The sequence below is a fragment of the Schistocerca cancellata genome, chromosome 3 (genome assembly GCF_023864275.1).
Source record: "Schistocerca cancellata isolate TAMUIC-IGC-003103 chromosome 3, iqSchCanc2.1, whole genome shotgun sequence".
Classification (NCBI taxonomy): domain Eukaryota; kingdom Metazoa; phylum Arthropoda; class Insecta; order Orthoptera; family Acrididae; genus Schistocerca; species Schistocerca cancellata.
In genome coordinates, this window is record NC_064628.1 from 307,707,504 (window position 1) to 307,726,221 (window position 18,718).

An 18,718-nucleotide genomic window follows, 5' to 3' on the forward strand; every position below is an offset into this window, starting at 1 on the left:
CATAAGAATAAGTCAATATACAAGTGCAGATTCTTCAGAGATGGACGGTTTATGTTTCCCTGGCATATAGTTTCTTTAAAGGGTTCAGATACTTAAAAGGCCTGCCAAAAAGGAAAAAAATTGATCGTCTTACTAAAGAATTATTTGTTGTGGTGCTAGTGCACCACTGTTTCTCAGCCTTGATCAGTGTCTGTATGCTGTGACTTGTTTCATCAAAACAAACCAACTTAGGTTCAGCATTCAGTTAACTGCAGAGTGTTCTTACGACCAACTGAAAAATATTGTTTATGAGGTTCAGCACAAAATAAAAGCTATTAACTCTGCAATTTGTGTACTGATAAAATTTGATCAGTTAGTGGTGATCATCTTCAATGCAGACCAATTAGCATCTACACACATATGTTCAAAACATTTATGCATTTCAATTTCTTTTGAAGATGTGCAGAAGCTTTGCCACTTTGGACTTTATTCATTGAGTCATTCATTCATTATGTTCTGCAGGTTCCATCAAGAAAGTGAACCTCCAGGAATATTAGATAAGTCAAGGTGTAAGCTAGCAAAAATGTAGTGTGCTCGGCATGTTGGTGGATGATTGAGTGGTGGTGACAGGCCATGAAGCCCTGTTAACAATTACAAAGAGCTTTATTCATTTTGGTACATGGTATAGTGAGTTAGACGTGCCCTTCACTGGTGACCCTAGCTGTGGTTGATGAATGGACAGCATCTTCTGTGTGATATTGCTTCTAATGTACCGACAACTTAAAGTGTGACTGATGGATGTGGATTATATCTGCTTATTCCCCCAAACCACCTTCCACTTCTTTACAAGATGACTTACTTGTAATTTGCAGCCACTCTTCTTTACTGAATAGCCAGTTGGTGGAAACCCTTTTGACTTCTTCTCCGTGAATAACACTAGGTACAAGAATTGTTAGACTCCTTCTACTTATGAAATATGTAGACATACAAACTTTACTTTTCGTCAACTAATGATGTATGTGACCTCAATACACAATAAAAATTTCACTTTCCACATGAATATGTTACTTCTTGCAAGTCTCTCTTACAGTCAGATGTTAGAAACAAGTTGAATTACAGTTAAAAGAAAGTTGGCTTGGATACCATGACCTTTCTTAACATGAATCATAAAATGAGTCTTGCCTCTAACAAGGTCACGTCAGGAGTCTACAAGAGTACTTTTTCAACTGTCTTGTTTTGATAACAATAGTCAATGACACAATAAGCTCAGAGCTTCATATGAACTCCATGGTTCTTCCTTACAAACTCACTAAAACATCTATGAATTGTTCAACAGGTACTTGTCGGTGCCATCTGACTGCAGCGTCTACTTTCCTCTCACAACTGATTTTAAACCTGCACACACAAACATGTGACACGCAGTAGGTAGGATTCTACCATCCCACACTCATATCCAGAATATCGTGTGTTGAGATGGTAGAAGACTGAGTGGTTCTAGAATTTACACAGAAATTCTCAAATCACTACATATCCCCCACCAGATCGAACATGCGATATTTTATACTTAATCATTATGCAAATAATATCACTCATAATAACATTTCATATCTTAACAGTATACATTTCTTACATATTTTTATATACATATCTTTCCTTTCCATAACAATTCTCTGCCCTCTCTTGAATAATCTTTCGCTTACTGTTCCTCTACTCTTTTCTTATTTTACTTTGTTATTAAGTCATGAGCATTTACTCATGGTTTTTGTTAGCTTTACTAATATTTAATCTATTTTCTATTCTTGTCTTTTGTACTACCTTTTTCCTAGTTTGTACTGTTTTCATTATTTGTAGCTTGGAGGAACTCTGGACAAAATGAAAGTGTTCTTTTGACACTCATTTATTTCCACGAAAAATAATAGTGCTAGTCATTCATAGAATTCACACTTCCCAGAATAATCCCTATAAAATTTGTGACTTTTGTCATGATATTGTCCCCTTCTCCTAGGATCAGCACCTATTCCTTGCTTGTGTGTTGACCTAATAAGAGCACTTCCTCTTTCTATTTTGGTAGGTACGCCTCTTACAAAACATCTCTGTTTTTTAGGCCATAGATCATCCTATCTCCACATAGGTACACCTGCCCTTTATACTTAGTGAATGCTGGGTACACCCTCCTTATCCTTTCTGAGTAGGCCTCAAGTTCAATAACCCTAATATACATTTCTATGTATACCATAATTAAGTATCCTCTGGTAAAGATATCAATCTATCTTAAAATTCGCATTCATTTTTTAATATTTCATTTACTCCATAGAGCCCTCCTCTACTTATCAACTTCTATATTTTCAATAGATACTATATCTCCATATACTATTTATGTCCCTCTATCCTTCAATTCATCAGAATACATATTACACTGACATTTCTTAATGATCAACATGACTAATTTTACTCCTACTTTCGTTTTCTTTCTTTGCTCATGCCTCTCTCTTATTTATTCATTACTCATTACTACTTTATAGTTGCTTGTTATGTATGTGCACCTCTACTTATGTATATTCGATGTAGAACCATCATAGTATAAAATACTCTTCACAAAATAGAAAATCTATACAGTACAGTATAACAGTTGTTCAGCTAGTCACATCTTATTATATTTCCCACAGATATGATACTCTATTTAGTTTATTTCTGTGATTCTCTTACGTTGTTCTCTATTTTATAGTTATATCCAGTTTTTTAAGCAATAAGATTACAGGATAGTTCTAGATTTTAAAGGAATTCGGTGCAGGAAAACTATTTTGGAAGAAACACCGAAGACAACTTGAGATCCCACAGTCATTACTCCACCCATTAACTCAGAATGTTAACGTCCCTGGGGGTGTAGATGACAGATTAGTTTAAGATTTTAAAGGAATTCAGTGCAAGAAAACTATTTTGGAAGAAACACTGAAAACAACTCTGGATCCATTGTTCTCTATTTTACAACCATATCTGGTTTTCTAAGCAATGAGATTACAGAATAGTTCTAGATTTTAAAAGGAATTCAGTGCAGGAAACTATATGGAAAAAACACTGAAAACAACTTGGGATCTGACAGTTGTTACTCCGCCAGAATGTTAACATCCCTGGGGGATAGATGACAGAATAGTTTTAAGATTTTAAAGGAATTTGGGGCAACAAAACTATTTTGTAAGACACACCAAAAACAACTCGTGATCCGATGGTCATTACTCCTCTTGTTAACTCAGAATGTTAACATCCCTCGGGAATATACAATTTTACATCCTTTACATTGTATTCCCCCCCTACCCCTTTTCTCTCTCTCTCTTGCTTGGTTAAATCTTTTTAAGAAATGGGTCAAATATATTTAAAAAGAAAGATGATGAGACTTACCAAACAAAAGCGCTGGCAGGTCGATAGACACACAAACAAACACAAACATACACACAAAATTCTAGCTTTCGCAACCAACGGTTGCCTCGTCAGGAAAGAGGGAAGGAGAAGGAAAGACAAAAGGATATGGGTTTTAAGGGAGAGGGTAAGGAGTCATTCCAATCCCGGGAGCGGAAAGACTTACCTTAGGGGGAAAAAAGGACAGGTATACACTCGCACACACACACATATCCATCCGCATATACACAGACACAAGCAGACATTTGTAAAGGCAAAGAGTTTGGGCAGAGTCGTCAGTCGGGACGGAAGTACAGAGGCAAAGATGATGTTGAAAGACAGATGAGGTATGAGCGGCGGCAGATTGAAATTAGAAATTAGTGGAGATTGAGGCCTGGCGGATAGCGAGAAGAGAGGATATGCTGAAGGGCAAGTTCCCATCTCCGGAGTTCTGACAGGTTGGTGTTAGTGGGAAGTATCCAGATAACCCAGACGGTGTAACACTGTGCCAAGATGTGCTGGCCGTGCACCAAGGCATGTTTAGCCACAGGGTGATCCTCATTACCAACAAACACTGTCTGCCTGTGTCCATTCATGTGAATGGACAGTTTGTTGCTGGTCATTCCCACATAGAACGCTTCACAGTGTAGGCAGGTCAGTTGGTAAATCACGTGGGTGCTTTCACACGTGGCTCTGCCTTTGATCGTGTACATCTTCCGGGTTACAGGACTGGAATAGGTGGTGGTGGGAGGGTGCATGGGACAGGTTTTACACCGGGGGCGGTTACGGGGTAGGAGCCAGAGGGTAGGAAAGGTGGTTTGGGGATTTCATAGGGATGAACTAAGAGGTTACGAAGGTTAGGTGGACGGCGGAAAGACACTCTTGGTGGAGTGGGGAGGATTTCATGAAGGATGGATCTCATTTCAGGGCAGGATTTGAGGAAGTCGTATCCCTGCTGGAGAGCCACATTCAGAATCTGATCCAGTCCCGGAAAGTATCCTGTCACAAGTGGGGCAGTTTTGGGGTTCTTCTGTGGAAGGTTCCGGGTTTGAGGAGATGAGGAAGTGGCTCTGGACCTGGTACAGAAGCAAATAACCAGAGCCACTTCCTCATCTCCTCAAACCCGGAACCTTCTGCAGAAGAACCCCAAAAGTGCCCCACCTGTGACAGGATACTTTCCGGGACTGGATCAGATTCTGAATGTGGCTCTCCAGCAGGGATACGACTTCATCAAATCCTGCCCTGAAATGAGATCCATCCTTCATGAAATCCTCCCCACTCCACCAAGAGTGTCTTTCCCAGATATTATTCTTTCAGTAACCTTTCAATCTATAATTTCTCCAAATTGTTCCTCGAAACTAATTGCATTTATAATATTGGAGTTAACTATTTTCTCTTTGAAAATCCTTTCTACATTATCTACCTGTGTATTGACACCTGTAATTTGTAATTGGTTAATTGGCATTAATTCATGATGCTTATCTAGAATCTCTTTCAAAATATTCATATTTAATATAGAACATGTTTTCAAAAGATCCTAACTTTTCAGTAAGTTCTGATTCCACATTATTACATTTGTTCTTAATGTCAAGTTCTAACATTTTTGATGAATCTTGAAAAGTATCATTCTGTTTCTGACTAAGGTCAGTAAACATATCATTTATATGAGTCAAAGAATTTGTCAACTTGTTCTTTAAATCTACTTTTAAATTCTCTACTTCATTACTTATAGCATCAAACTCAGTCTTCAAAGCATCCATGCCTTTGCAAAGATTACTAAATTCTTTGCTTTGATAGTCAACTTTGGCGTTTAACAGGTTCTGATATTGAGAAGGCTATCTACACTTACAGTGAAAATGTACTTAATTCATTAGACAAAAAATTGCAGGCAACTGGTATATTTTGTGATCTGTCAAAGGCATTTGACTGTGTAAATCACAATATCCTTTTAAGTAAACTAGAATATTATAGTGTAATAGGAAATGCTGCAAAATGGTTCAAATCTTATATCTCTGGCAGGAAACAAAGGGTGTTATTAGGAAAGAGACATGTATCAAGCTATCAGGCATCATCCAACTGAGTACTAATTACATGTGGGGTCCCACAAGGTTCCATTTTGGGCCCCTTACTTCTTCTTGTTTATATCAATGACCTTTTATCAGTAACATTACCAGATGCCAAGTTTGTTTTGTTTGCTGATGATACAAACATTGCAATAAATAGCAAATCAAGTGTAGTCTTAGAAAGATCAGCCAATAAAATACTTGTGGACATTAATCACTGGTTCCTAGCCAATTCTTTGTCACTAAACTTTGAAAAAACACACTACATGCAGTTCAGAACTTGTAAGGGGTGTCCCAAGAGTATGTGTCTAACATACGATGACAAGAAGATAGAAGAAGTGGACAGTGTTAAATTCTTGGGATTACAGCTTGATAATAAATTCAACTGGGAGGAGCACACCACAGAACTGCTGAAGCGTCTTAACAAATCTCTGTTTGCAATGCGAATTTTGTCAGACATAGGGGATATAAAAATGAAAAAGCTGGCATACTATGCTTACTTTCATTCCATAATGTCATATGGGATTATTTTTTGGGGTAATTCATCAAGCCAAGCTAAAGTTTTTCGGGCACAAAAACGTGCAGTAAGAATTATATGTGGTGTGAACTCAAGAACATCCTGCAGAAGCCTGTTTAGGGAACTAGGGATACTAACTACAGCTTCCCAATATATTTATTCCTTAATGAAATTTGTCATTAAAAATATATCACTTTTTCAAACCAACAGCTCAATTCATGGAATCAATACTAGAAATAAGAATAATCTTCACAAGGATTTAAAGTCACTTAGTCTTGTACAAAAAGGTGTGCATTATTCAGGAACACACATTTTCAATAACTTGCCAGCAGCCATAAAAAGCTTAACAACCAATGAAATTCAGTTGAAGAGAAGCCTAAAGGATTTATTGGTGGCCAACTCCTTCTACTCCATTGATGAATTTCTTAGTAAAACCAACTGATTTGTATATAAGTACAACATAACTTCTGCACAATTTCAGTGCAGTAATGTGTTCACTGAAAATTTGTGTGTGTGAGTGTGTGTGTGTGTGTGTGTGTGTGTGTGTGTGTGTGTGTGTAAGTGTGTAAGTATAATCTAACTTCTGCACCATTTCAGTGCAGTAATGTGTTCATTGTAAATAAGTATTACAGTAGTTGTATTACATGTTTATTACCTTATAAATAAATAAAAAACATTTTTATTTTAAATTCACTGCATTAGTATTTGTAAAATGACTCTTAGTGTTCATTAAAAAATGACGATCATTCCACTTGGGACCTGTGGAATGGTACATTAGCTTATTTGTTTTAGTTGTAAATATTTGTCATGTATTGTTGTTTTTCTGACATGTTCCACATCCTGGAGGACCTCCTCACTACGGATCAATTGGAATGAAAGTAAATCTAATCTAATCTAAATTTGTTGTTTGAATATTTAGAGTTTCACTCTGAGCATTTAATTGAGAATTTATTAAGTCTAGTTGTTTACTTAAGAGTTGCACTCTGAGCATTTAATTGAGAACTTAATGTGTTTAACTTAAGACTCTGAGCTTTGATTAAATTTATTAACTCAGCCCAGTCAGGCACTTCCTTGTTAATTTTCATGGCCATAGCTGGGTCTTGAGTTTCCCCAACCTGTTGTGTATTTTCCATACTTTTCTATGCCTTAGCTCTTGTAAGCATTTAAAAATAACTTGAAAGATGATAATTACACAATAAAAGTTCACTCAACAGTATCTTGTACCACTTCATACTAAAGTAATTAAGTTTTGTTTCACGCTCACTCAGCATAGAATTCTCGTTGCGTAGGTGAGCAGATGTGGAGGAAGCAGCACCGGTGAACAGCAGCAAGTCTCTCATACAGTCGGATATTAGAAACAAATTGAGTTACAGTTAAAGAAAAACAGCTTGTGTAGGCCACAGTCATTGATGTCAATGGCATGTGTTATGTTGTGCTGCAATGGTGCTCCACTTGAGTGATGAACCATCAGCTCTGCAAGCACACCCCCCCACCCCCCAGTGGCATTATGTGCACTACTTCCCTCGGTGTCATATAGACTCGAGGATCCCTCTCCCCACTCACATCATAGTGATGCAATGAGAAGGCAGCTATGTGTGGGGTATGAACTGGTGCCCCAAGACAGCAGTTGGCTGGTGGCTGGTGTTGTGGTGCTGGGTCAGGCTAGGATCTCAGTGTAGGAGTTGGCAGGCAGGGACAGTAGATCAAAAGGGCTGACTTCATGCATGTGGCAGATACAGCCTGATCTCAAACCCATTGCTACAGCTGGCAAGCACAGTTGTCTCGCTTTCTGGTGTCACTCTGATGTCTTGGCAGCACTGCTGGCTTCTGGCAATGAAGAGTGATCCTTGCCTTAAAATCCAGACTTGCCTCTAGTGCCCATTCGTTTTGTTCAAACACGACACCTAGTCACATGGCTAAAACAAGAGGCTTGCCCCAGTGTGGTGACACCACCCCAACTGTTACACTGTTACAGCTGTGCAGAGCTGTTCATGGCTGAGCTTTGCTGTACTTTCTGCACAATCCACTGGCATGTCTTCTATTGCAATCCAATCACCACCCTTGTGGCAACTGGCCCACAGCTGTTAATACAACACTGTGTAGCACTTCCATGCTACATTTCCTTACTTTAATTAAAGACTAATAATTTTCTGACCAAAGACTGGGTTATGGCACTACAAATCTGTGTATTCCGTTCACAATAAACCTTCACAGAACTGCTTGATTCCGTTAGCTGTCATGTCATTTGAATTTAATTGAGTAAATTACTAAGAAAGATGCCACCATACAATAGTCTCTGCCTCCTCAGTTTTACCATATAGCTGCTGTTTATCTGTTATTAGTAATTTAATATTTGTTGACTACAATGATATTTTTAAAAAAGAATATTTTCAAATATTAAATACTGAGTCCTATGTACTGAACATTACTACTTGTAATACAGCTATTTTTTTTTCTTTTTTTTTTTTTTTAAAGGGAGTGAAATTTGTGAAATAGACCAACAATCAGGAGTCTGGATTAATGTAATGAGAGATCTTCTAAGGGAATAACAAAATTTTAATGAGTTCTTCATAACTGAATCCAAATCTGATATTTATATAGAGTCCTATCAAGATAATGTAAGTCAGAGTAAGACATAAATTTGACAAAGTAACAGCAAACGATGTAAAATAAATGCAAAAAATAAAAATCCTGTAGATGGAATGGAATACTTGCGAAAGTCATTAATGCAGCTTCATATATGATAACACAAATACTGTGAATTTAAAAATTTTTTGGTGAATTGAACGTTCAACCAAATTTCAGTCTTGCATTCAGTCATTGTTCAATACATTCCACAATATTTCAACTGGGCAACTCCACTCATCCTCAGTTGAGCCATCAAAGTCTGACGGAGAAATCCTCTGCTCTACAATATCCAGCGCACTGTGAGTACTCTGCACATGCAAATTGACAGATGGTCCATCTATCAACTTTATTTTGACACTTGGTGTCTCAGAACAGACATAAACTCAACACTTGTATTTCTCGTTGGTGATGCAATCTTTACCAGTCACACTCAATATTGTACCCAGCATCTCTGTCAATACTATCGCCCAGCCCACCCACAATAACCACAGTGTCTTCCTTGGTAAAATCTTTACAGAGTGAATCTAAATCCTCTGTAATAATAATAATAATAATAATAATAATGATATTTATTCAACATCGAATAATCAAATACAATCCCTAGAAATAATACAGTTTCAGGACATCATTCAGATTATTCTTCTGAATACATCAGTTTATAAATTAAAAACTAAAGATTTGTTTGTATTAATAAATTTTACATTTTGATGGATTTTACATTTGGTAGTATACAATCTCAATATTACAAATATTGTTTTTATCAACATTATATTAGTTGTAGGTTACTTAAAACTATGAGCTTGACATACTTATGAAGCACTTTTCATAGAGATATAATACTCGTCTACAGAATAAAAAGGGTTTTCAATTAGAATTCTTTTTAGCTGATCTTTTAATTTGTTAGTAGGAAGGGTTATGAGACTTTTCGGTAGGGCATTGGCTAGCTTCAGCCCAGCACGAAGTGCATTTTTTTCATATAAAGCTGTTCTGTGGCTATTTACATGGTATCTGAACTTTTGCCTTGTATCGTACTGGTGCAAGTCACAGTTGAAATTTGGATTTATTGTTTTCACAAGCAATATAACTTTCAGTATGTATACACCTATAATGGTAAGCACACCTAATTTTGGGAACAGATTCCGACATGATTCTCGAGGTTTGGCACCACAAATAATTCTGATAACTTTTTTCTGTAGTATTAATAATGTACTTAGGTTGGCTTGAGTTGTTGCACCCCATATTTCTACAGCATAGTTTAAGTTTGATGAGAATAGGGCATGATAAGCAGTTTTTAGTACACACATGTTCTTACAATATTTGCTAATAATATTTATAGCAAACACATTCTTCGACAGCTTAAATGCTAAGGAGTCAATATGCATGTCCCATTTGAGGCTGTCCTGGATTGTAATTCCCAAGAACTTTGTCCATTTTTCCTTTTTTACAATGTCATTTCCTATGGATAATTTCATGTCAAATTCTATTTGTTTCCTTGTGTTAAATTGTATCATTGCAGTCTCTGAAGCACTTACATTTAGATCGCTTTCATTAAAGTACTTGACTATTTCATTAGTTACACTGTTGCGCAGTACCTCCAGACTCTCATAGTCTTTGTAATTACACACTATTGATGTGTCATCTGCATACAATATGTTTGTACAGTTAGGAGAACAATACTGTATATCATTAACATAAATCAAGAAAAGGAGGGGTCCCAAGACAGAACCTTGAGGCACTCCATATTTGATATCAGTAATTTTAGATTTGTAAGAGCCACTGTTTGTTTTAAGCAAGACAAATTGTTTTCTATTGCTCATATACAATTTTATTAGCTCATAGCCAGTTCCTCTGATACCCAGGTTCCACAGCTTGTCAAGTAATATGGTGATGTTGACACAATCAAAAGCTTTTTCTAGATCAAGGAACACTCCTTGTTCTCTATGGCTGTTGTTATTTAGTCTATTAATTGAGCTACTGCTACTGATGTTGACTTGTTTTTCATAAAGCCATTCTGATTTTCAAATATTAAATTGTCTTGACTCAGGAATGTCATTAGTCTAGTATAAATAACTTTCTCAACTACCTTAGAAACTGCAGGTAAGATTGAGATGGGGTGGTAGTTTTCAATTTTGGATTTATCACCTTTCTTGTAAATCGGGGTTACTTGTGCTGTCTTTAGACTATCTGGGAAACAACCTGATGCAATTACATCATTTACTGCTGTGGCCATGGCATCAGATATGTTGTCTATGTATCTTTTCAGTGTACTGATAGACAATCCATCATAGCCTGCTGATTTTGTATTTTTTAATGACATTACTATGTTTCTGACTTCCTTGTTATTGGTTGGGGCCAAGTATATGCTTTGTATGATTGGAATGTCCCTATATCTATGCTGAAGATTCTTAAAATGGTCATTGACAGATTTTCCGACACAAGAAAAGTACCGTATTTACTCGAATCTAAGCCGCACTTTTTTTCCGGTTTTTGTAATCCAAAAAACCGCCTGCGGCTTAGAATCGAGTGCAAAGCAAGTGGAAGTTCTGAAAAATGTTGGTAGGTGCCGCCACAACTAACTTCTGCCGTCGAATATATGTAGCGCTACAAGGGGATGCTTTGTAGGCACAGAGATAAATACTGGCGTCAAAATCTCTGCGTCAGTAAATAAATTTAAAAAAAAAAGTGGAAGACGAGCTTTTTTCTCCGCCCCGAGTTTCGACCACTGCATTTTCGTACATTATCCAACGAAGTAAATACAAATTCCGTATTGTTCATCTTCGAATGTAGCAGAATTTCAATGTACTACGAAAATCCGACTGGCCAGACTGTTTGGGATGTTTTTCAATATGGCCAACTCTACGTGTTAAATTTTTTACTACCTGTGAGAAGAGGTGGTTGCTAATAGGAACCTGAAGAAATGTGAATCACATGCAGTATTCTCTTCACCATAAGAATAATATGAATGTAAACATTATGTCACGTATTCTTTCGTGTTTGCTGCTATTTCATTTAAATCCTATCTGCCTAATAAACTACGAAACTAGAGTGAGACAACAGCAAACGCGGAAGAATATACGTATCGTGTCATGTTTACATTCGTATTTTTCTTATGCCTAATAGTGATACAGTCAGAAATTAAGCACGGCAACTGATTAGATTTTTAAATCTAAGATGACTAATTCCTGTGCAGAATTTGATGTACTAGAGAAGCGGCCGCAAAGATTTTCAAACGGAGAAAAATTTTCGCCTAACTCTCGTTCAGAACATATTCTATCATATGCAGTCTATTATTTGGTTCTTGTTGATCATTATCAAAGAAAGCAGTGTAAGTAACAACAAATAGCAGTCTCTTGCCATTGTTTCGCTAGTGAGACGATTCCTCTCTTTTCTTTTTTTTTAATTGTAAGCGGCGGTAGCGCGCACAAAAGCAAGCCATGCCGCGCGCGGCGACAGGCCGTAAACACGCACTATCAGAATGAGACAAACAATGCATGACACAGTACAGTAATGCATTTTCAGCTCAGAGTGACGTTAACACCTATAACAAAGAAAACGGCACTTATCAGATCAAAGCAAAATAAGCAATCGATTCAAACCAGACGAAGCACGTGAAAAGGAAGGGTACCCGTATAAATACGGACGAAGCGCCTGACGTATAGCAATGGCTACCTGGTAAAACTTAACTGTTAAGCTTACGACTTGAACCAAACTCCTGTAGCTGTATCGTCATTCATTCGACCTAGATTGTGTCTCGTATTACAATGGACCAACTTTGTTTTGATTTGGAGGTGCGGCCTAAAACTTTTCTCTCCCCTTGAATTTCGAGTCTCAAATTTCAGGTGCGGCTTAGATTCGGGAAAATTTTTTTCCTCGATTTCGAGTCTCATTTTTCGGGTGCGGCTTAGATTCGAGTGCGTCTTAGATTCGAGTAAATACGGTACTCATTAAAAACATTTGCATATCTGACATTGACATTTCATGATATGCCCTTTATGGTTTATAGTATAATCACTTATTGATCTGTGCTTACAATCCCTAAAGCTATTTATTACTTTCCATATTTATTACTTTATATCTTTATTACTTTATATTTATTACTTCTAACCTGTGTTAGAAGAGGTTCTTAACATTGTGGCTACGTATTTACTTTTAGTTTTTAGCAGAGGATCTTTAAAGTAATCCTGGTAGTTCTTAAACTTTACCTTTAGTCTATTATTATTGTTATTATTTATCATTGCATATTTGAAAAGTCTAAGTTTCTCTCTTGCTGTTTCTACTTCATGATTTATCCAGTTATTTTTTTGTATCTTTTTGCAGTCATTTACTGTAAAGGTCATTTCTGGACATGAGACATTGAAGCAATAATAAAAATCTGATGAAAAATCACTGAAAGCAATGCTGTTTTTTTCACCCCATTGTAAGCTTTCCAGCAAACTGTTGAAATCTTTAACATTGTCATCATTGGTGATTCTTTTGTCACATATTGTTTCTCTTTTCTATTGACATGAAGATTTTCAGCTTCTATCAGTACCTGTACTGCATGGTGGTCAGAAATGGCAAGCTTCAGAACTGATGCACTGCATGTACAGTGGGACATGTTAGTTATAATGTTGTCAATGCATGATTTTACACTATTGGCCTCTCTAGTGGGCTCGTTTATCAGAAATGTTAAGTTAAATTGAGCTAGTATTAGCATTAGTTTTTTAGATACAGAGTCATTGGACAGCAAGTCAATGTTTATATCTCCAGTTAGTATTATGTCAACCCAGCCATTTTTATTGCAGTGTTTACTGTCAATGTCAACAAGCAGGTCATAACATCAAAGAAACTATCTAGGCTACCAGATGGAGGTCTGTATAGGCCTATAATAATTAAGTTCTCTTTCCCCCACTTATAATTAATTGCTGCTAGTTCTATTACACCCTCAACACTGAAAGCACTTACATCTATTACACTATAATTACTACCACTGGCTGCAAAGATAGCTACCCCACCACCACGTTTCTCTTTTCTACTGAAGGCAGAGCAAAAGATCATGGGAAGTGGCTTACATACACTAATTAGCTCATCTGTGTACCAGTGTTCACTTATAACTAAAACATCAGGGTTATCAATTGCTGCAATGGTATCCAACTCGTTGTGCTTATTGCCAAGACTTTGAAAGCTCTGCTGAATTAATTTGAAAGCGAGTTTGGATTGTTGAACGTTTGATGGACGTGTCACCCTACCAGAACCACTTATACATTTATCCCTAAAAAAGAAATATCAGAGTGGTTTTGGTATTTTTCACTATCCATTTATTCAAGTTGGTCTGTTTCCATGTACAAGGAGCATGGGAAGAATCAGCTTTATATGGTGTTTTCAGCAGCCATTTGTCCAATGTCATCTGTCTATACCCATTCCTGCAGTCTTCTTGTGTTGTGGAGCACTCATTCTTCGAATGTGTGTGTTTTGAGTATATGTTGTTCCTAGCATTTACGACGATTTCACAGATAATGGACGCTAAGTGACTTTTTCCGTGCCGATTGAGGTGAAGGCCGTGAGTGGTGTAAAGATCTCTACTAAAATGTTGACATTAACCATTTGTACATTTGCGTAATGGTTGCAAATTTCTGCATATTGACTGTTTGTATTTGCTACTGCCCTGTTTACACAGGAGAATTGAGGCAAGTCATACCTGTGTGGAGTATCGAAAACAATGACGTTTGAGTCATTTAGATGGTTTAGAGCAGATTTTAGGGCATTAACAGCATGCAAACCATCGTTGTGTGCAACGTCATTTGCACTACCACATATTACAATGAAGTTTTCCTTCATTGTCTTTCAAGAGATATTCTTTACAGTTGAAAGCACTTGGTCAAGACGAGCGCCAGTTTTAATTATCTTGAATGTTGAATTTACCTTGCCTCTGTTTATGAGTGACGGTTTTGGCTGGCGAGGTTCCACATTTTGCTTAATAACGGGCTTTTCTTTCAGATGGTGCACAATTTGATCTTTTGTAGATAGGCCTACTGTTTTTTGGAGCACGGCGGGAGAATTTATTACTAAAGACAATGAAATGACTGCTCTATGGTTAGCGTTACCAGTACACCCAGAATGTGTTGGAAAACTTGAAATGGCGACGGAATCTTCGGTCACTGCATACACTTTATTTCTGTCGAATTCACTTACGCCCTGCTTGGCGGTTTTTAGTTTTCTATGATCATTTTCAAGACATTTGAGTCTATCAGCTAACACTTTGTTTTCTGCCAAGGATCTGCGCACAATTTCTTGCAACGAATTAATAGTTTCAACTAGTTTTGCTTTGTCAGGATGGACTTCACATGTTACACACTTACATTTTGATCTGGATGATTTTTCACTGCAGGTTTTTTGCGTGGCACTAGACTTGAAACTTTGCGAAGCACTTTTGTTGATCATCTTCTTGCTATTGATGCCGGATAATATTTGAAAATTCGAAATAACTGGAGGCACAAATTCACTAAACTTCTCAATCACCACCATCTGACTGAGACCAGCACTAGGTTTGAAAAAATTTGTGATCTGGTATTCTGATCCTAACTGGTCCTGCAAAAGTTGACCTACACCTCTGGCATGTGAACTACCTAACAACAAAACCTTCTTTCTCTTTGCTGACTTCCCTACATTCTTATTCAATTTGCTACTGAAAGTTTGTTGTGCACTCTCTACACCTACCTCTGTCTGAGGCTCATCAGTTTCTAACTGAAGCAACAGGTCAAACTTATTCTTCCAATTCACCATAAAGCTGTCTGACAAAGTTTTACATATGTTACTTCTGTTACCTGTTGCCACTTTCTGCCTCTCTTTACCCTTCTCCCTCCTTACTCTGTTCAGATCTTTCTTAGCCTGCTGTAACTGTGCCTGAAAGGCAGCAATTTTCCCCTCCTCTTCCACTATTTTCCTATCTCTACTGCATATCCTACAGAACCACTGATGAGTCTGATCCACTTCCCCATTTCACACGCCACTACAGTCACCTCAATGGAAAAAACTACTGCACCCATCACACAAACCCCAGAGCTAACAATTCTACTGCACGTCAGGCACTTTTCACTCATGGTAAAAATCTTACTTTAGTGAGAATAAGTCAAATTACTGAAAAACAAGAAATCACATTTACAAAAGATTAGCTCTAGTCTCAATCATATGTGAACAAACTTACTTTAGTGACAATAAGTTAGATTACCAAAAAAAAGAAGAAAAGCATGTTTACAAAAATTAGGCCTAGTCGCAACTGTATGTAAACAAAGCTACTACCGTATGTGTAAAGTTTCCAGATACCAGAACTTAAAAGTTACACTGTGTTTCACAAAATATGAGTTAAACAACAAAGGGATATGCTTTTCTTATATTGCTGCAATGGAACAGAAAAATTAAATGAGATTCTATAAGTTTTACTGCACTAAAATGTATGCAAGAATACGATCGTAACCCTACTTTATGTTCCTTTCACGTTCTCTGGAATAATACGTAAAGAGAAGTGAAAAATTTAATATAAAGCTTGCAAAACACACTAATATATGTTTTAAACTAGCTTCCTGAACTAAACTGAGTTTTATTACAGTCTAAATCATTTACCTGTATGGCAGCAGAAACTCACGCGTCTCGCCTGGTGCAGGGCTGCCAACCCAAGGAAGGTTATGGGAGTGAAGGATGTGCTGTAAGGATAGCTCCGATCTGTGCAGCTCAGAAAAGCTGGTGGTGGTGGGGAGGATCCAGATGCAGGCACTGAAATCTCACATGTTGCACTCTGCTGCATGTTGTGCCATTGGGTGGTCCACCAACGGTTTGATGGTGGCCATTCATTCTGGTTAACAGCTGGCTGGTTGTCATACCAATGTAAAATTCTGCACAGTGGTTGCAGCAGAGCTGGTATGTGGGTGGATAGGGCAGGTCTTGCATCTGAGTGTTCTACAAGGGTATGATCCCTATGGCAGGGGACTGGGGGTTTGAATGGCATAGGGATGGTATAGGATGTTGTGGGGTTTGGATGGGTGGTGGAACACCACTTTGGGAGGAAATTGAAGTATCTTGGGTAGGATGTCCCTCATTTCAGGGCATGATGATAGATAACCAAAGCCCTGACAAAGGACATGGTTCAGTCGTTCCAATCCTGGGTGGTATTGGGTGACAGTCAGGGTGCTACTTTGTGGTTGGTTCTTGGAATGGATGTGAGGATCAGGTATGTGTGGGGATATGGCATGGGAGACATGTTTATGTATTAGGTCTTGGGGGGTACTGCCTATCTGCAAAGGCCTTTACGTGCCTTTTGCATACTGGGCAAGGGAGTTCTCATCACTGCAGATGCATCTGCCATTGGTGGCCAGGCTGTATGGGAGGGATCTTTTGGTGTGGAAAGGGTGACAGCTATCGAAGTGCAGATACTGGTGTTGATTGATGGGTTTGATGTGGACTGAGGTGTGGGTGGAGCCATTTGAGAGGAGGACATCGACATCTAGGAAGGTGGCATGATGGATGGAGGAGAACCAGGTGAAGTGGATGGGAGAGAACGTGTTTAGAGAGTGGAGGAATGGGGATAAAGTGTCCTGGCCTTGGATCCAGATTACAAAGATGATGTAAATAAACTTGTATGATACCAGGGAAAGCTAACAATGTTTCCTCTAGGTGGTCCATGAAGAGGTTGGTATAGGAGGTTGCCATGTGGATGCCCATGGCTGTGCCAAAAATTTGTTTGAATACCTTCCCTTCAAAGGTGAAGTTGTTATGGGCTAGGATGTAGTTCATTAGGTGTATGAGGAATGGAGTGGTTGGTTTGGAATCTGCAGGCTGTTCAGAGAGGTAGTGTCCAATCATGGCAAGGCCAATGGGCATGAGGGATACTGGTGTGTAACGAAGCTGCTTATACTGTGATGAGTACGGACTGTGAGGTAAGGGTGTGGGGATGGTGGAGAGCCAGTGCAGGAATTGGTGGTATCTTTAACGTGGCAGGCTAGGTTTTGGACAATTGGCTTCAGGTGTTGGTCAACAAGGGTCAAGATTCATTCGATGGGGGTACTGTAACCAGCCAAAAAGGGGTGTCCAGGATTGTTATGTTTGTGGATTTTGGGGAGCATGTAGAAGGTGGGTGAGTGGGCTGTTGTTGAGATGAGCAGAGAGACAGATTCAGGGAAGAGGTTTTGGGAAGAGCCTAAGGATTTCAGCAGGGATTGGAGGTTATGTTGGACTTCAGGGATGGGGTCAACAAAACAAGGTGGACCACCCATCTACATCTACATCTACATCTATGTGATTATTCTGCTATTCACAATAAAGTGCCTGGCAGAGGGTTTAATGAACCACCTTCAAGCTGCCTCTCTACCATTTCACTCCTGAACAGTGCACAGGAGAAACGAGCACTTAAATTTGTCTGTGCAAACCCTAATTTCTTTTATTTTACTGTGATGATCATTTCTCCCTGTGTAGGTGGGCGCCAACAGAATGTTTTTGCAGTCAGGGGAGAAAACTGGTGATTGAAATTTCACGAGATCCCGTCACAATGAAAAATGCCTTTTTTTAAATGGTTGCCACTCCTATTCATGAATCATGTCTGTGGCACTGTCTGCCCTATTGAATGATAATACAAAACAAGCTGCCCTTGTTTGAACTTTTTTTATGTCATCCGTCCCACCTGATGTGGATCCCACACCACACAGCAATACTCCAGAATAGGGCAGACAAGTGTAGTGTAAGCAGTCTCTTTAGTAGACCTGTTGCACTTTCTAAGTGTTCTGCCAATGAATTGCAGACTTTGGTTTGCTCTATCCACAACATTATCTATGAGATCGTTCCAATTTAGGTTATTTGTGGCACAACATGCAGTGGAGCACAACATGTGAGATTTCAGTGGCTGCTTCACAAACCATACCATCTGGATCCTCCCAACCACCACCAGATTTTTTGAGCTGTGCAGATAGGAGCTAGTCTTAGAGCACATCCTTCGATCCCGTAAACTCTCTGGCCTAAACCTAAGGTAATTCGTGGTCCCCCACAAAATAGTGTGTGTGTGTGTGTGTGTGTGTGTGTGTGTGTGTGTGTGTGTGTGTGTATGTGCATACCACCTCACATCTATCCCAAGAACCAACCACAAAGAAGCGCCTCATTTGTCACCCAGTCCCAC

The 18,718-nt window shown here is 38.4% G+C and overlaps 1 protein-coding gene across 1 annotated transcript in view; it reads left to right on the top strand.

The window, feature by feature from the left end:
* LOC126176703 (uncharacterized) overlaps nucleotides 1-18,718 on the top strand; it is a 244,902-nt gene that overhangs the window by 178,870 nt on the left and 47,314 nt on the right. The gene's annotated exons all lie outside the window — the stretch shown is intronic.